Source organism: Aquila chrysaetos, chromosome 2 (assembly GCF_900496995.4).
Source record: "Aquila chrysaetos chrysaetos chromosome 2, bAquChr1.4, whole genome shotgun sequence".
Taxonomy (NCBI): domain Eukaryota; kingdom Metazoa; phylum Chordata; class Aves; order Accipitriformes; family Accipitridae; genus Aquila; species Aquila chrysaetos.
This window is the reverse complement of record NC_044005.1, coordinates 47,197,513-47,209,596: the sequence shown is the minus strand read 5'-3', so window position 1 is coordinate 47,209,596 and position 12,084 is coordinate 47,197,513. Positions and strand designations below refer to the sequence as shown.

Genomic DNA, 12,084 nt, shown 5'->3' with positions numbered 1-12,084 from the left:
AAAGTTCCAATTTTTTATGAGCTCATGCACTTCACATTCTTTTAGACAAGATCAAAATTCAAAATCTTAAACTTTATTAATAGATTGATGGTATTCAAAACATATGAAGCACAGCTTGTTTCAAGCTTCAAATTTCTTCGGTCTCACTGTCTTTCATCACTTGGCAGGATGGAGGTTTTACAAAAAGCTTTGTGCTGCTCTGTTGGAAGTAGAGGCAGTGTGAGTACATTATGAATACATGTGCATGCCGTCAAGATATCCGAATGCTTTTATGTAGTGAGTGTGTATGTTTGTGAAAGCAATGCATACTTCCTTACTTTATGACTTAGTTCTGTAATGTACACAGCAATAGCTTAATGATCCACTTTAAGTATGGTTTCAGTGCCCTCTTGTGGTACAAATACTCTATACCACATGAAATAAAAAATCATGTTTTATTTCATCTACTTCCTCTTAAAATAAAACATGGGGAAAAGGTATTTGATCTTTTAAGTGTATGGCTTTTCCTTTGTCCCCCAGCACTTATGTTCTTACAAAGTTAATAAGCTTAGACCTTTAAGCAAATTGACCTGAAGAGGAGAGGTTGACCTGAAAGGAGAATCTCTGCTTGAAACTCTTAATAGTAAGCTTGTGGTCAGATTAAATAACTTGCTTAAATCAACATCACAGTTTAAGTCTCTGACTCTAACTTGACAGCTGCAATCACTTCGAGTTCCCTATAGCGATTTCAGATACACAAACACCAAGCAAAAGCATGACATACGTTTTCTTTACAATAGTGTGTTAAAACATAGAGATGTGAAATACTTTGCATTTTTAAATGCACCTTTCACTCAGTGATACCCTACAAGCTATGACTGACTTGATAGTCCCAGCAAGGGGCTGCTGAATTTTGTTTCCATTTGCTATAGCATGAGGTCCTTTTAGACATTTTTATCATAACAGCATTTTAGTTTCCTCCTTCTCAAGCTGCTCTATCTTGTTTCTCCAAGGAATGCTCATCACTTACAGTGTTAATAGGTGTAAAGAGGGGATATTTACTCTGGTGAGAAGGGTGTTGAGCTTAGCTCAGAATTTAATCTTGTTTTAGTTGGAGCAAAACGCCAGTCTCCATACCAGTTGTATGGGATTCTGAACTGAATACTACTATAAGTTTTTTCTTTCTTTGACTTGTGTATCATGTAAAGGCAGAATTCTTGAGTGCTCCCGAGCCTTATTTAGACTACCACAAATGTTAGTATTCATATTTATCTGATTATATTAATGAAAGGGAAGGGATCTGTGACCATTCATTTCTCTGTTGCTTTTACTCTATCTCCATTGCCTTATGGGAAAGTTCATCTGTATAAACAGAACAGTCAGCCCCGCTAGGGTTTTTAAACAAGCAGAATTCTATGAAGCATGCAAACAGCTTGTCGGAGCTCTCAAACACATCATGGCAAACGTTCGCATTGTCGTTTAATAGTAGCACAGAGAAAGTGGGTTCTGTCTTAAACAGTAGCAGTTCTAAAATCAGTGTTATCATTTGAAGTTAAATACTCAGTTGCTTATTTCTATCCCCTACACGGACCTGCGTGCACCTGCAATGCCCGTTGTTCACCCTGCAAGTTCCACCTGGGATCTGAAAATCAAGCTGGATTCTTTCTCTCTCAAGCATCTCTGGCAATGGAGATCATACAGTGTCAGTCCATCTGAAAGATCTGTTGGTGCTGCACAAGTGGAATCTAAGTCACTGTATTTGGGCTCTGCAGTGCTAAAGGAGTAAGAGGAGGTTAAATTCTACCTGTGTAGAATGAAAACATCTTACTGAGTGCAGGCAGGTGGGAGATAAGGAGAATGAGGACTGCTTTTTGTCCTGTTGGAGGCAGACATCCCTGGGGGGTGGGGGGTGTCAGGAAATGTCAGCCGTGCCTCTGACTGGGAGATCCTGGAGAAATCTTAAGTGAGAATGTGCTCTGTGGGAGTAATGTGACCCAGTTATTCTTTTAGGTGTGTGCTACTGTTTCTGCACTACTAGCCCAGCGAGGAAAGAAGCAGTTCCTAACATTTACTTTTGCTGCAATAATCATGGCATTTCTAGAATTTTTGTGCTGTGATCTGGAAGATAGTTGACCAGACACAGGCTTTTTGATATTTTTACTATTTGATTTGGTGCCTGCTGTATAAATCAGATCTTTCCCTGAAAAGTCTTTGTCTAGTGTCTCTTGAGTGGCTGAAGGAAGTGGAAAGGGAAGTACCTCACCCTGATAGTGCCACGCCAAGCTCACTTTGAAACCTCTCTCCCCTTTCCAAGCTCCATGTATTTTTCTTCTCAAAACTATGCAGAGATGTATAGATTGAGATTCTTAAATTTAACAGTCAAAGAATGTGGTACTATGTTAAACATGGCATTTTTAGCTACACCAGCATCCAAAGGCTGTGCACCCGCTGCTCATGCCCATTGCTTCCAAGCTACTGCTTTTGCATTTGTTAAACATGGTAATGGGTGAATTTGATCTGCAGCTTCTTCTTATGCTAACATTAGGTGATTTATTTACATCATGTGAAGTCTGTCTTGCTAGCTTACATACTTACTCTGCTTATTTACAGCATGACAGTGTACCTACAACTTGTCCCAACAGTCATCAGTCTCACTTTGCATCATGCTCTGTTAAGAGTGGTATGCCTGCAATATTTAGTGTTCTGTATGCATTCTGTCTTTTCCCAGAATCAGAAGGCCATAGGCTAGCAGAGGGGGGAGAAGAAAGTCATGGCCTCAGCTGCAGGAGCAACTGAGGAAATGGAGATAGCACGGTGGAAGGGAATTTAGAATTGTAGAAGAGTTCAGTGAGAGTTTACTGATGCAAAACTATTAATGTAGGAAGGAAAAGCCGTACAGTATTAAACTCAATATAATATGACACTTCCCAGTTTTATCTGCCTTTATAGTGCAAATGACTCTTCATGATATGTTATCTGCATCCTTCACTTATTTCAGCATAACTACATGCTCATGTAGTAGGAGGAGGATTGTCAGGGGTTAGAGTGGAAGGGAAAAGGTTCTCTTTCCAACTAAATTTTTCAAAACCCTATACCTTCAGTTATCAGACATAGTAACATTTCTCTGCAATGTTTTTGGTGCTTTTTTGTGATAGGAATGTAGAGAAAATAAGACATGTTTGCTACTGTCTGTGTCTTCATCTCTTTTTAGGAGGCTGCTTTTGCCAGTGGCGGTTTCTTGCACATAGCTGCTAAAAATTCTTATTGAACCTGAATAGTGTGCACTGCCTAGAGCTGGACCTTTTTAAAAAGGTCCAACAACTGCATATGTTCAACAGCCTTTTTAGGAGGAATAGTAATTCCCCGGCTACATCTCCAGGAAGATGTAGTTGCACGAATAACTTCATAGTAAAGCTGTACAGACTGAATTAGTGAGTTGGTTAAAGCATGTTTGGAAGAGAAAGAACATGTGGTCCCCACGTATGAGAGAACTCACAATGCATAGCTTAGTGTCATTAACAACTTGCCAAGACCTTGAAGGCTGTATTCTCTTGGCTTAAATCTGAGAACTTGTGAAGTGGTGATGTGTAGCCTCAGCCTGTAATGAGTCATGTTGAGATTGTCTCAAAGCAGCATGCAATGCCATGTGCTCAGATTAAAATGAGCACTCCATGCTGAGACATGGAGTTCCAGACACTTAACTACCCCTGATCTGTCTACTTTATTGATTTGTTTTTTCCTTTTAAGGTTGGTTGCCTGGTTCATGTGAGTTTGTGTTGTGCTCTGACTGTCCTCAAAGCTTTAAATCTATCATCTGTTCTGGCTACTAGTGACTGAAACTAGGACAATTCAAAGTTTCCCTAGAGGAAGAGATTGATGTTTCTTGAATGCAGCAGTTCTGGGGAGAAGGGACATTCTTCCAAAAATTCCTAGTCTTTCTGCAGGCACTGTTCTATAGCTTTGTACTATTTTGGCAGTGTGAGGAGAGTATTTTCCTGTTGAACCCTAAACTAGGGTGGTTGGATACTTCTGCAGATATTCTTTACCTGGACTCAAGAAAAGGTTAATCCAATTCTTGTTCATCACTCCCTCAAAACCAGGTTTGATTTTTTTTTTTTTTTCTTAATCTTATTTACGGCAACAACTCTGCTTCTTCGTGGAACTGTGTAAGACGTGGCCTGTCAGACAAACTGCTAAGCACTTGAAAGCTATCTTAGATTAATTAGGGTCATACCTACCTGACCAGTTAACACATTGTTTTGCTATTTGAGTGCGTCAGTGTTTCTGCTTTGATCTCCAGTTAGGGGGAAGATTGCAGGGATATCTATCCCAAACAACTGTATAAACTGTCACTTATCAAGTGTGACTAATAATGTGCTCTTGTTGAGCAGTACAACCTGGTGAAGAGATACACAGATAAGCATAAATACAGCCTATCAAAAATATTTTCTTAAAATAAAAAATATGAAATCAGGTCCCTGTGGAATACTATTTAAATTCCAATATATGATACAAACCTTACAGACGGAGTGGTAGTCAAAAAACACACACATAAGGCCATTACTTAGCTTTATATTGTCAACCCCATATGTTGAGAGAAGTGGAAAGCCAGCAGTAACACGTAATGGGGTTAGTTAACTGTTGTAGAGTTCAACTACATGATGCCATTTCTCATGAGTGGGTTACTCTTGTACTTAAAGTCCCTTTTAAACTTGAGTTCATAGGTACCATAGGATCTAACAAAATATTTAATATTTAGCATAAAAAGAGGTATGTGGCTTATGATGGAGGAAAGATTAGAAACAGAGCAAAACAAATGCAGGCCATTGTTGCCTTTTGCTTATGCTGGTGATCCTTAAACTAAGAATTTCCATGGCTTAATCAGAAACAGACTTCAGAAGTGTGTTGTGTGCAGGGAACTAAATATTAGTCATTCAATATTCATAGCGTACATTATACTGTGATCTGCTGTGGGTGAGTGTTTATAGTTAAGGAATTAATAAGTAACTATTTTCTTATCTGACAGTGGAAAAAAAAATCTGGCACATAGAAGTCACTGAGGACAAGCCTTTGTCTTCAGAACTTGCATGTCCTTGTTTCTCTTGCTTGCTTTCCCTCTTTCCCCAAAACAAACAAACAAAAAAATCAAGCTATTCCTGAGGCACAGGCTGAAATTCAGACTGGAGTGCTACTTATGTTCCTAGTCTATATTGTAGGGCCAGGGTCCCCCGAAAGAGAAGTTTTCTAGTCTCTTTTATCCACTGACAGGATTGGAGAGTTTAAATTTAGGTGTTTAGATATTTCTCTGTTTTGGGCCCTATTCCCAGGCATCATAGAACAAGTTATTGCTTCTAGATGTGCATCATTAGGAAAAAAAAAAAAAAATTAAAAAAAAAAAAAGCTGCTATCTTAGTGGGTGGTAAGGAAGGAAGAGAGTGAAGGCTTTAGGTAGTCGACCTCTTTGATTTTCTCCTCCCTGTTTTTAACTATGGAAGAGGTGTTGGGGAGAGGGGTCGACATTTTCTACACTGTTATAAAGTAGCCTACTGAATTCTTCAAGATGTTTTGCATGCATGTCCCTTATTAAACTGCATTGTGTTCTAATTTAAATAGGTTTGTCTTCCTCTTTAAATTTTTGTCCATGTTTTATTTATCACTTCTTTGTATTTCATAAGGAGAATTTGTGTCTGTTCATCAGGGACTGGTCTGTTACGCAATGGTGAGGTATTTCTCTCAATACAGACAAGAAATCTAGTTACGTATTGTTGGCATTTGTATGTTTTGAAACGTTTAATCAGGTCTGCTGTAATGAGACAAATAGCTAATCTTTAAATCTATAGCTAAGCCAATTTAGAGGCATCTTTTGGCTACAAATCAAATTTTAAAACTATTTCCCTATGAGTAAGAACAGTTGTTTTACTATATAATCCTCTTAATTGAAAACTTGTTGGAATAAATAATAAAAAAGAAAGAACTTTTGTATGCTTCATTTTGTGTGCTTGAGTCTAAATTTTGACCACATAAAACATCATCCTGTTGTTTGCTATGCATCAAACCAAAGCTTGTTACGTAGTGCATTCTTCTGACTACTCAATTTTAAGCATGCTTCTCATCATCTTTGAAGAAGGGCCGCTGACTGCTCATCTAAGGGAGGAATTTAGAGAAGAAGTAGGAGTTTATGAAAATTAACTTTTAAAATACTTCATATTGCTTTTCATTATTTGTTCTCTATACTTAGCTTTTACTTTTCAGTTAGCAGTATGTTCTGTCTTTTGAAAATGTTTATTTTTGTCCTGTAACTTCCAGTTTTACAAAGGAGGGTTTATATTAAAGGAAAAAGCTAAAAATGAACAGTGTTTCTGTGTAGAGAGAAAACACACCAAAAGGTTAGTCTAAATTTTGGGCACTATGCTCACCATTCTTTGCTAATACCCATATTGATACTTACCTTGAAATACTTGACTAGAGGGGGAACTTAGTACAGTCTGTCCCTCATTATTCCAGAATAGTAGTTATGATGATATGTAGGTAGTAGATACTTTTTTTTAGTGATTTATCCAGTATGTTACAACTGCAAAAGGTACTGGAGGTACACTCGCGTTACTGTTACAAAGCCTAGTCATGTCTTGTTGAAACTAGCAGTGACGCTGTTGGGTTCAGAGAGAGCAAGACTGACTGCTGGGTGGGCAGTTTGGGTTTTCAAGTCTGCAGCTAGGCTTCGAACAACTTTAGGCTTCTGCAGATACAGGTTGCCTGTCTGCTTTGTGTTTTTCCTGGGTCCTGTAGTGCACAGTGAATATGTAGTAGGTCTTGTGTATTTCTGTTCAGTTAAATATAGACCTGTCAGACATTCTCAGGTCAGTATTGCATGGCCAGGTAATTGTAATTAAAAACTTCAAATTCTCTTCTCCCTTTACTTCCCTGGTCCGTTTGTCACTTTGTTGATGATTTTTCACTAAATAAACTGAGAACTCTTTGGTTATAATTTTTTTTTTTATTCTTGTGTGTGTGGAAAGCACCAAATTTTCTTTGGTGTTGCTTCTGGAGCACGGTGCTGTCTTGCAGTTCAGCAGTTATGGCTTGTGACCTTTCTGTAATGTTTTTGATGACAATCCTGTTCAGTCATAAGTGGTTTGCAGTTTCTGCTTTCAGAGCTCAATCATGGGATTCATTTTGAAGCATAAATATGTATTTTTTTCAGGAAAACAGTAAGAAAAGGAATTCATGAATGTTAGAGCAAAATCTTAATAGAACCATGTTAATTTTTAAATGAGGTTAGCAGAGCAGCAATAGCTGCTAAAGATAGGTCTCTTCTCTAGTTACTGCTCATCTTATTGCTTTTAAAACTCATCTCAAAATAACTGGCATGGATTTTTTTCCCTTAACAAATGTTTTGCAATCAGATATCTGTTCATATGTGATTGGTATAACATGTTTGCTCTTAATGGCTCACAAGATCTTTAGGAAATTATCATGTTCACCTTGAAACATCAAGGTAATTTGGGTATGCAGTGTGTTAATCACTAGTGTTAACATTGCCGTGAAAGTCAAAGCTCATGTTTCATATGTTGTCTGAAGGATGGTCTCTCAAACAGCACTTCCCCTAGCTTGTTAATGTCATATTGCAGTGTAGTCACCATGGTGTAGAAAGCAAAACAGTTCTTCAGGTGCTATTTTAGCCCAAATTTTGATGACGTGAGATCCCAGTAGTTTTAGATGCACAAAAGGGTTCTGGTAGGTGAGTTCATTCATTCCAGATTATTTTTGTAAACCTGGTAAATTATATTGCCTGTGACATGGAGCACTGAACAAGACTTGTTCTATAAAAGCAATGGGTGACAATATGCTGGTTTTCAGTTTAATTTCTATAGTGGATATGTTTTAGCCTAATTCTAAATATACAGTGTCACCCAAGCAGTGAGCACCCCTAAAGTTTTCACATGACCTAATAGCAGCATTAATTGTTACGCGTTTTCATGTGTAAAGTGGTAGTACACCACCCTCTTTGACTAGTGTCTCTCTGCATCCGTGTAAGCAGTGACTAGCAAAGGTAAAAAGAAAACTGCTTACTGATGCAGTGCTCCTGAAATGTCTGTAGATGAGACTATTCATCTGCATGCAGGCATTAAAACCTGTTTCCATTAAGCTCAGTGATATGCCATTCCTGCTGTAAAAAAAGAGAACTACCTTTACTGAGTTTCACTGTGGGGAATACTAGTTTTGAGCATGCATCAAAAAACAAGTATGGAGCTAATAACTCCTCTTGGCAGCTTGGTTGCAGTTTGTTCTGTACTCTGACAACTCAGGTATTAGGCTGACTTACATCCGTATTAAGTAGAGTTCTCTCTTTGCATTGTTTAGCCGTAAAGGGGCACATCATTTAAATGACACTTATCTCCAGATAACTTGTATTTTGCATAACCTAATGCAAGTCACTGGCTACAGCAACAGTCACTTGACTCTTGTAATCATTCAAGAAATAATCCAGCTCTGCTTATTCCAAGTGGTAGGAAAAAAATCAGTGCCTACATTTTAAATGACTTGATTTTTAGCTTTGAAGCATTATTCTGCCATCGTAATTTCTAAACGTACCAAAAAATTTAAGGAAATTAGTTTGTCTCATCATAAGAAGTTAGGAGCCAATTTTCTTAAACCTAGTATGTCGGAACATAGATGGTGGAGTTAGGAACACTGTATTTCGCAAGCTCTGCACTGAAAAAGAAAGAATAAAAGGTCAGTAAAACTCTGTGCTGACCAAAGATGCTTGGAGATAATTTTACTTTTTTTTATTTCCAATGCTGTTGATGACACCGAGTCATCTATCTTAAGTTGGTATATAGGAATCAAACAGTGAAAATATTTAGTGAGGCCTCATTCTCTCTGCCAGATGTACCACAAGACACAAACGGCTGCAGTGGCAGTTAATTTAGATATTTAAAACAATCAATGCCCACTTTAATGGTAAAGTTTGATTACTTTCAAGATCTTCCTCAAGGTGCAGCACTTCCATGTAATACACTGGGGGTGTTGTTTGTTCCATCTTTCCTCTTTTCCGTACTTTTCATGTCTCTTTGCCTGCTTTAGGTAAGCGGCTTTCAGTCTGAGGGTGTGGAGTCACCTAAATTGACAGAAGTTTGCCCTTAAACAAACAAAAAATCCCCACATAGTACCAAAAAAGTTTATATGTAATAAGGGAAGTTCATAGTTGTTTCCCAGTGTGACTTTTCTGAGAAATGTGGTGATATGAAGTATGGTTCAGAACAAATATTTGTTATCCCTTTATAGATGGAACAAGTCTTCATCAGTTATTGCATCACTTCTCCTTCCTACTATTCTTCCTTCCTTGCTACAGATGTCAACACTTTGGGTATTTCTTTCCTTACACTAAGTGGCTTTCAGCTTAAGAGTTGGGAATCATCCAATTCCTAAGCAAGAACTTAAGTCTGACTTTTTGTTTGGGGTTTTTTAGCCCAACCAGCTGCACTAGGTACCACATCTTTGGTGGACATTTGAGACGGGTCCTGAAAATCAAGACGGTAGCTAATATTAGATGGGATGGATGATCTAGCGGATCTTTTCTATATTTAAAATGTGTGTTGTGCTAATGTTGTACAAGTGCATTCACATTGGCCCCAAAAAATTACAAACTAGAACAATATGAGAAATAGAGACCTTTAATATATAATGCTGTGTTCTGCTTTTAATCTCCAGGGTCTCGATGCTTCAGTTTAGTGTTTGTATTTGCTTTTTCTATCCAATGGATTTGTTTTATAACTTAAGAGCTATTCTCTTTTTTTATCTCCCAATTTCTACATTAACTTGGCACAATCAGACTATTGATTTGTGTTATTTCCATCACTTAAATAAAGGCCCAGACACTTATTTTGTGTCATCTCTATAGCGTCTTTGTTTCACTGCCTGGAACGTGGTAACCAGGTCTCATAATACACAAAGTAGGACAGACTCTGATCCACTTTCCTCTGAGCTTTCTTAGCTCTGTAGAATCAATAGGAAAAGTGGCAACAGCCGCTCTCAGAAAATAAATGAGCAAGAAAGTGATCCTTCTCTAGTAAGTTTTCAGAACGGAATAACCTGAACTGATCAAGTGCTATGCTTCCAAGTTTTGTAGCTGCAATATCACTGTGTCAGGACTTTACACCTAAAATTCACGTGTGCATGTTTAGACAACCAGAATATATGTGAAATGTTAATAAATAGTACGTAGCTGAGCATTTGTAGGGTGGCAGTCACTTTTGTCCTTCACACGGCTAAGGTGCTATGAGTATTGCAATGATATAACTAATGTTCTACAGCCAGTGAATGTCCCTGGAGTTTGGGGCTACGTTATTTCCTTGTCGGTCTCACACTCTTACCTGGTGGTCTTCCCTGTTGGTCTTCAGGCACCTGGCTGATACAAGCTGTAAAGTTCTGACTTGCAGTGTTTCAGTACTACCTGCTTCGTGGTACACTCATCAGAGATTTTGAACTTCCATTGGTTTTTTCAACCAGCTTTTTTTTTTTTCCTCTTGCAATGTCAGACAACTGAAAGCAGCAATTTGAAAAAATTAGGGCGCTCAGGTTTCTATATATAGCAGCTTTCGGATCCCAAGAAAGCCAGTACTCTCATCTAGTCTGTTTTTAGATGTCAGTGTTTGTAAATTAATATTAACAGAGTTGGTCTTAAGTAGAATTTTAAGTGCTATCGTGTTTTTTTTTTTCCTTCTGCTTGCTATTTCTAGCATTTTTTTCTCTTTTTGGTGTTTTTATTTCAATTTAAAATAATTTTCTATTTTTCAGGCCCTTTGCTTTTTTCTTTATACTAATAATGAGTTGACCTTCAGCAAAGGGAATTGTGGTCATCACATTACTGAGAAGCACCTGACTTGCATCAAAATCAGGCTGGTTTGATGTCAGGCAGGGGGACTCATTTCAGCTTTAGGCTTCTGTGCGCACATTTCTCATAAATTAAACATGAGGATCTCCATATATTGACATGATTTTTTTTTTTTTTTAATGACACCAATTAATTTTTTTATTGACAGTGGGGGGAGGTGGCGAGGGGATTAAAGAAAGAGTCAATGACTGATAGAGTAGGAAAGGCAGAGTATAACTGTGTGGCAGATGTTAGAAGAGTTTATTAAGTTAACTGCTTCTGTTTTGTATATTTACTCATAAGTTTGACTTCTTTTATATACAGCAGAAAAGGTAGGGCAAGAAATAGTTTTTACAGAAGGTTTCTGAATGTAGTTTTATTTGATTTTGGTGACACACCCCCACACACCCCAAAAATACTGGTCTGTTTCTCCTCCAGAGATGCCACCTGAGTGTTCACAGATGCAAAAGCAGAGAGCATACAGCAAAAAGCTATAGTTTTGCATGAAACATGCGTTGCTGAGAAGTGGTGGGACAGGTTACCCTTACATGAGAGTTACAACCATCCACTTGTCCTGCTGGCCTGATAAAAGAGTGAGACCTAAAAGGTTTCTTTTGTAACATGGGATCGTTGCATGGAGAAGAAGGGAGTCACTGATCTACTCACATTCCTCATATTTTATGCTGCCAGTTGAAAAAAATAATACTTTCCATATGTGTGGAGCAATACAATTTGTATTCATGAGGGTAGAATTGGGAACATACTTGAGAATCTTGCATTTCATTTAAGCTTTCTTTGATTCACTCCGTGCTTCTTAACTCATTTGTGTATGTACGCTATTTTCACTCACATGTGATTGCAATACAGGAAGGAGGGATTTGAGAGCAGCAGCTTTGTACGTGGTGTATGTTTTTCTCCGTGGTGCCAGGCTTCCCATGTGACGATAGGTGCCGCGGTCCGTGTCTCAGTCCCATAGCTGTGCAGCGGGGTTTGGGGCAGCTCCCAGCCTCTGGCACGTGAGGGGAATCCCGTCTCTGCCTGTGCGGCTCTGGGGGTCAGCGGGGGGAGCAGCTCTCTAAATACTTCTTGCCCTGGAAGACTGGCAAGTAGTTATTATTAGAAAATGTGAGATCTTCAGTCAAAATGTATTTTGAGATCAAAAATATTGCTATAAAGTTGTAGGTGGCTACCTCTGTGAAAGCTTAACAGTGTCTAACTGAAGGATGCTCGAA

The 12,084-nt window shown here is 38.3% G+C and overlaps 1 protein-coding gene across 2 annotated transcripts in view; it reads left to right on the top strand.

The window, feature by feature from the left end:
* Positions 1-12,084, top strand: part of TTC17 (tetratricopeptide repeat domain 17) — a 61,845-nt gene that overhangs the window by 35,516 nt on the left and 14,245 nt on the right. The gene's annotated exons all lie outside the window — the stretch shown is intronic.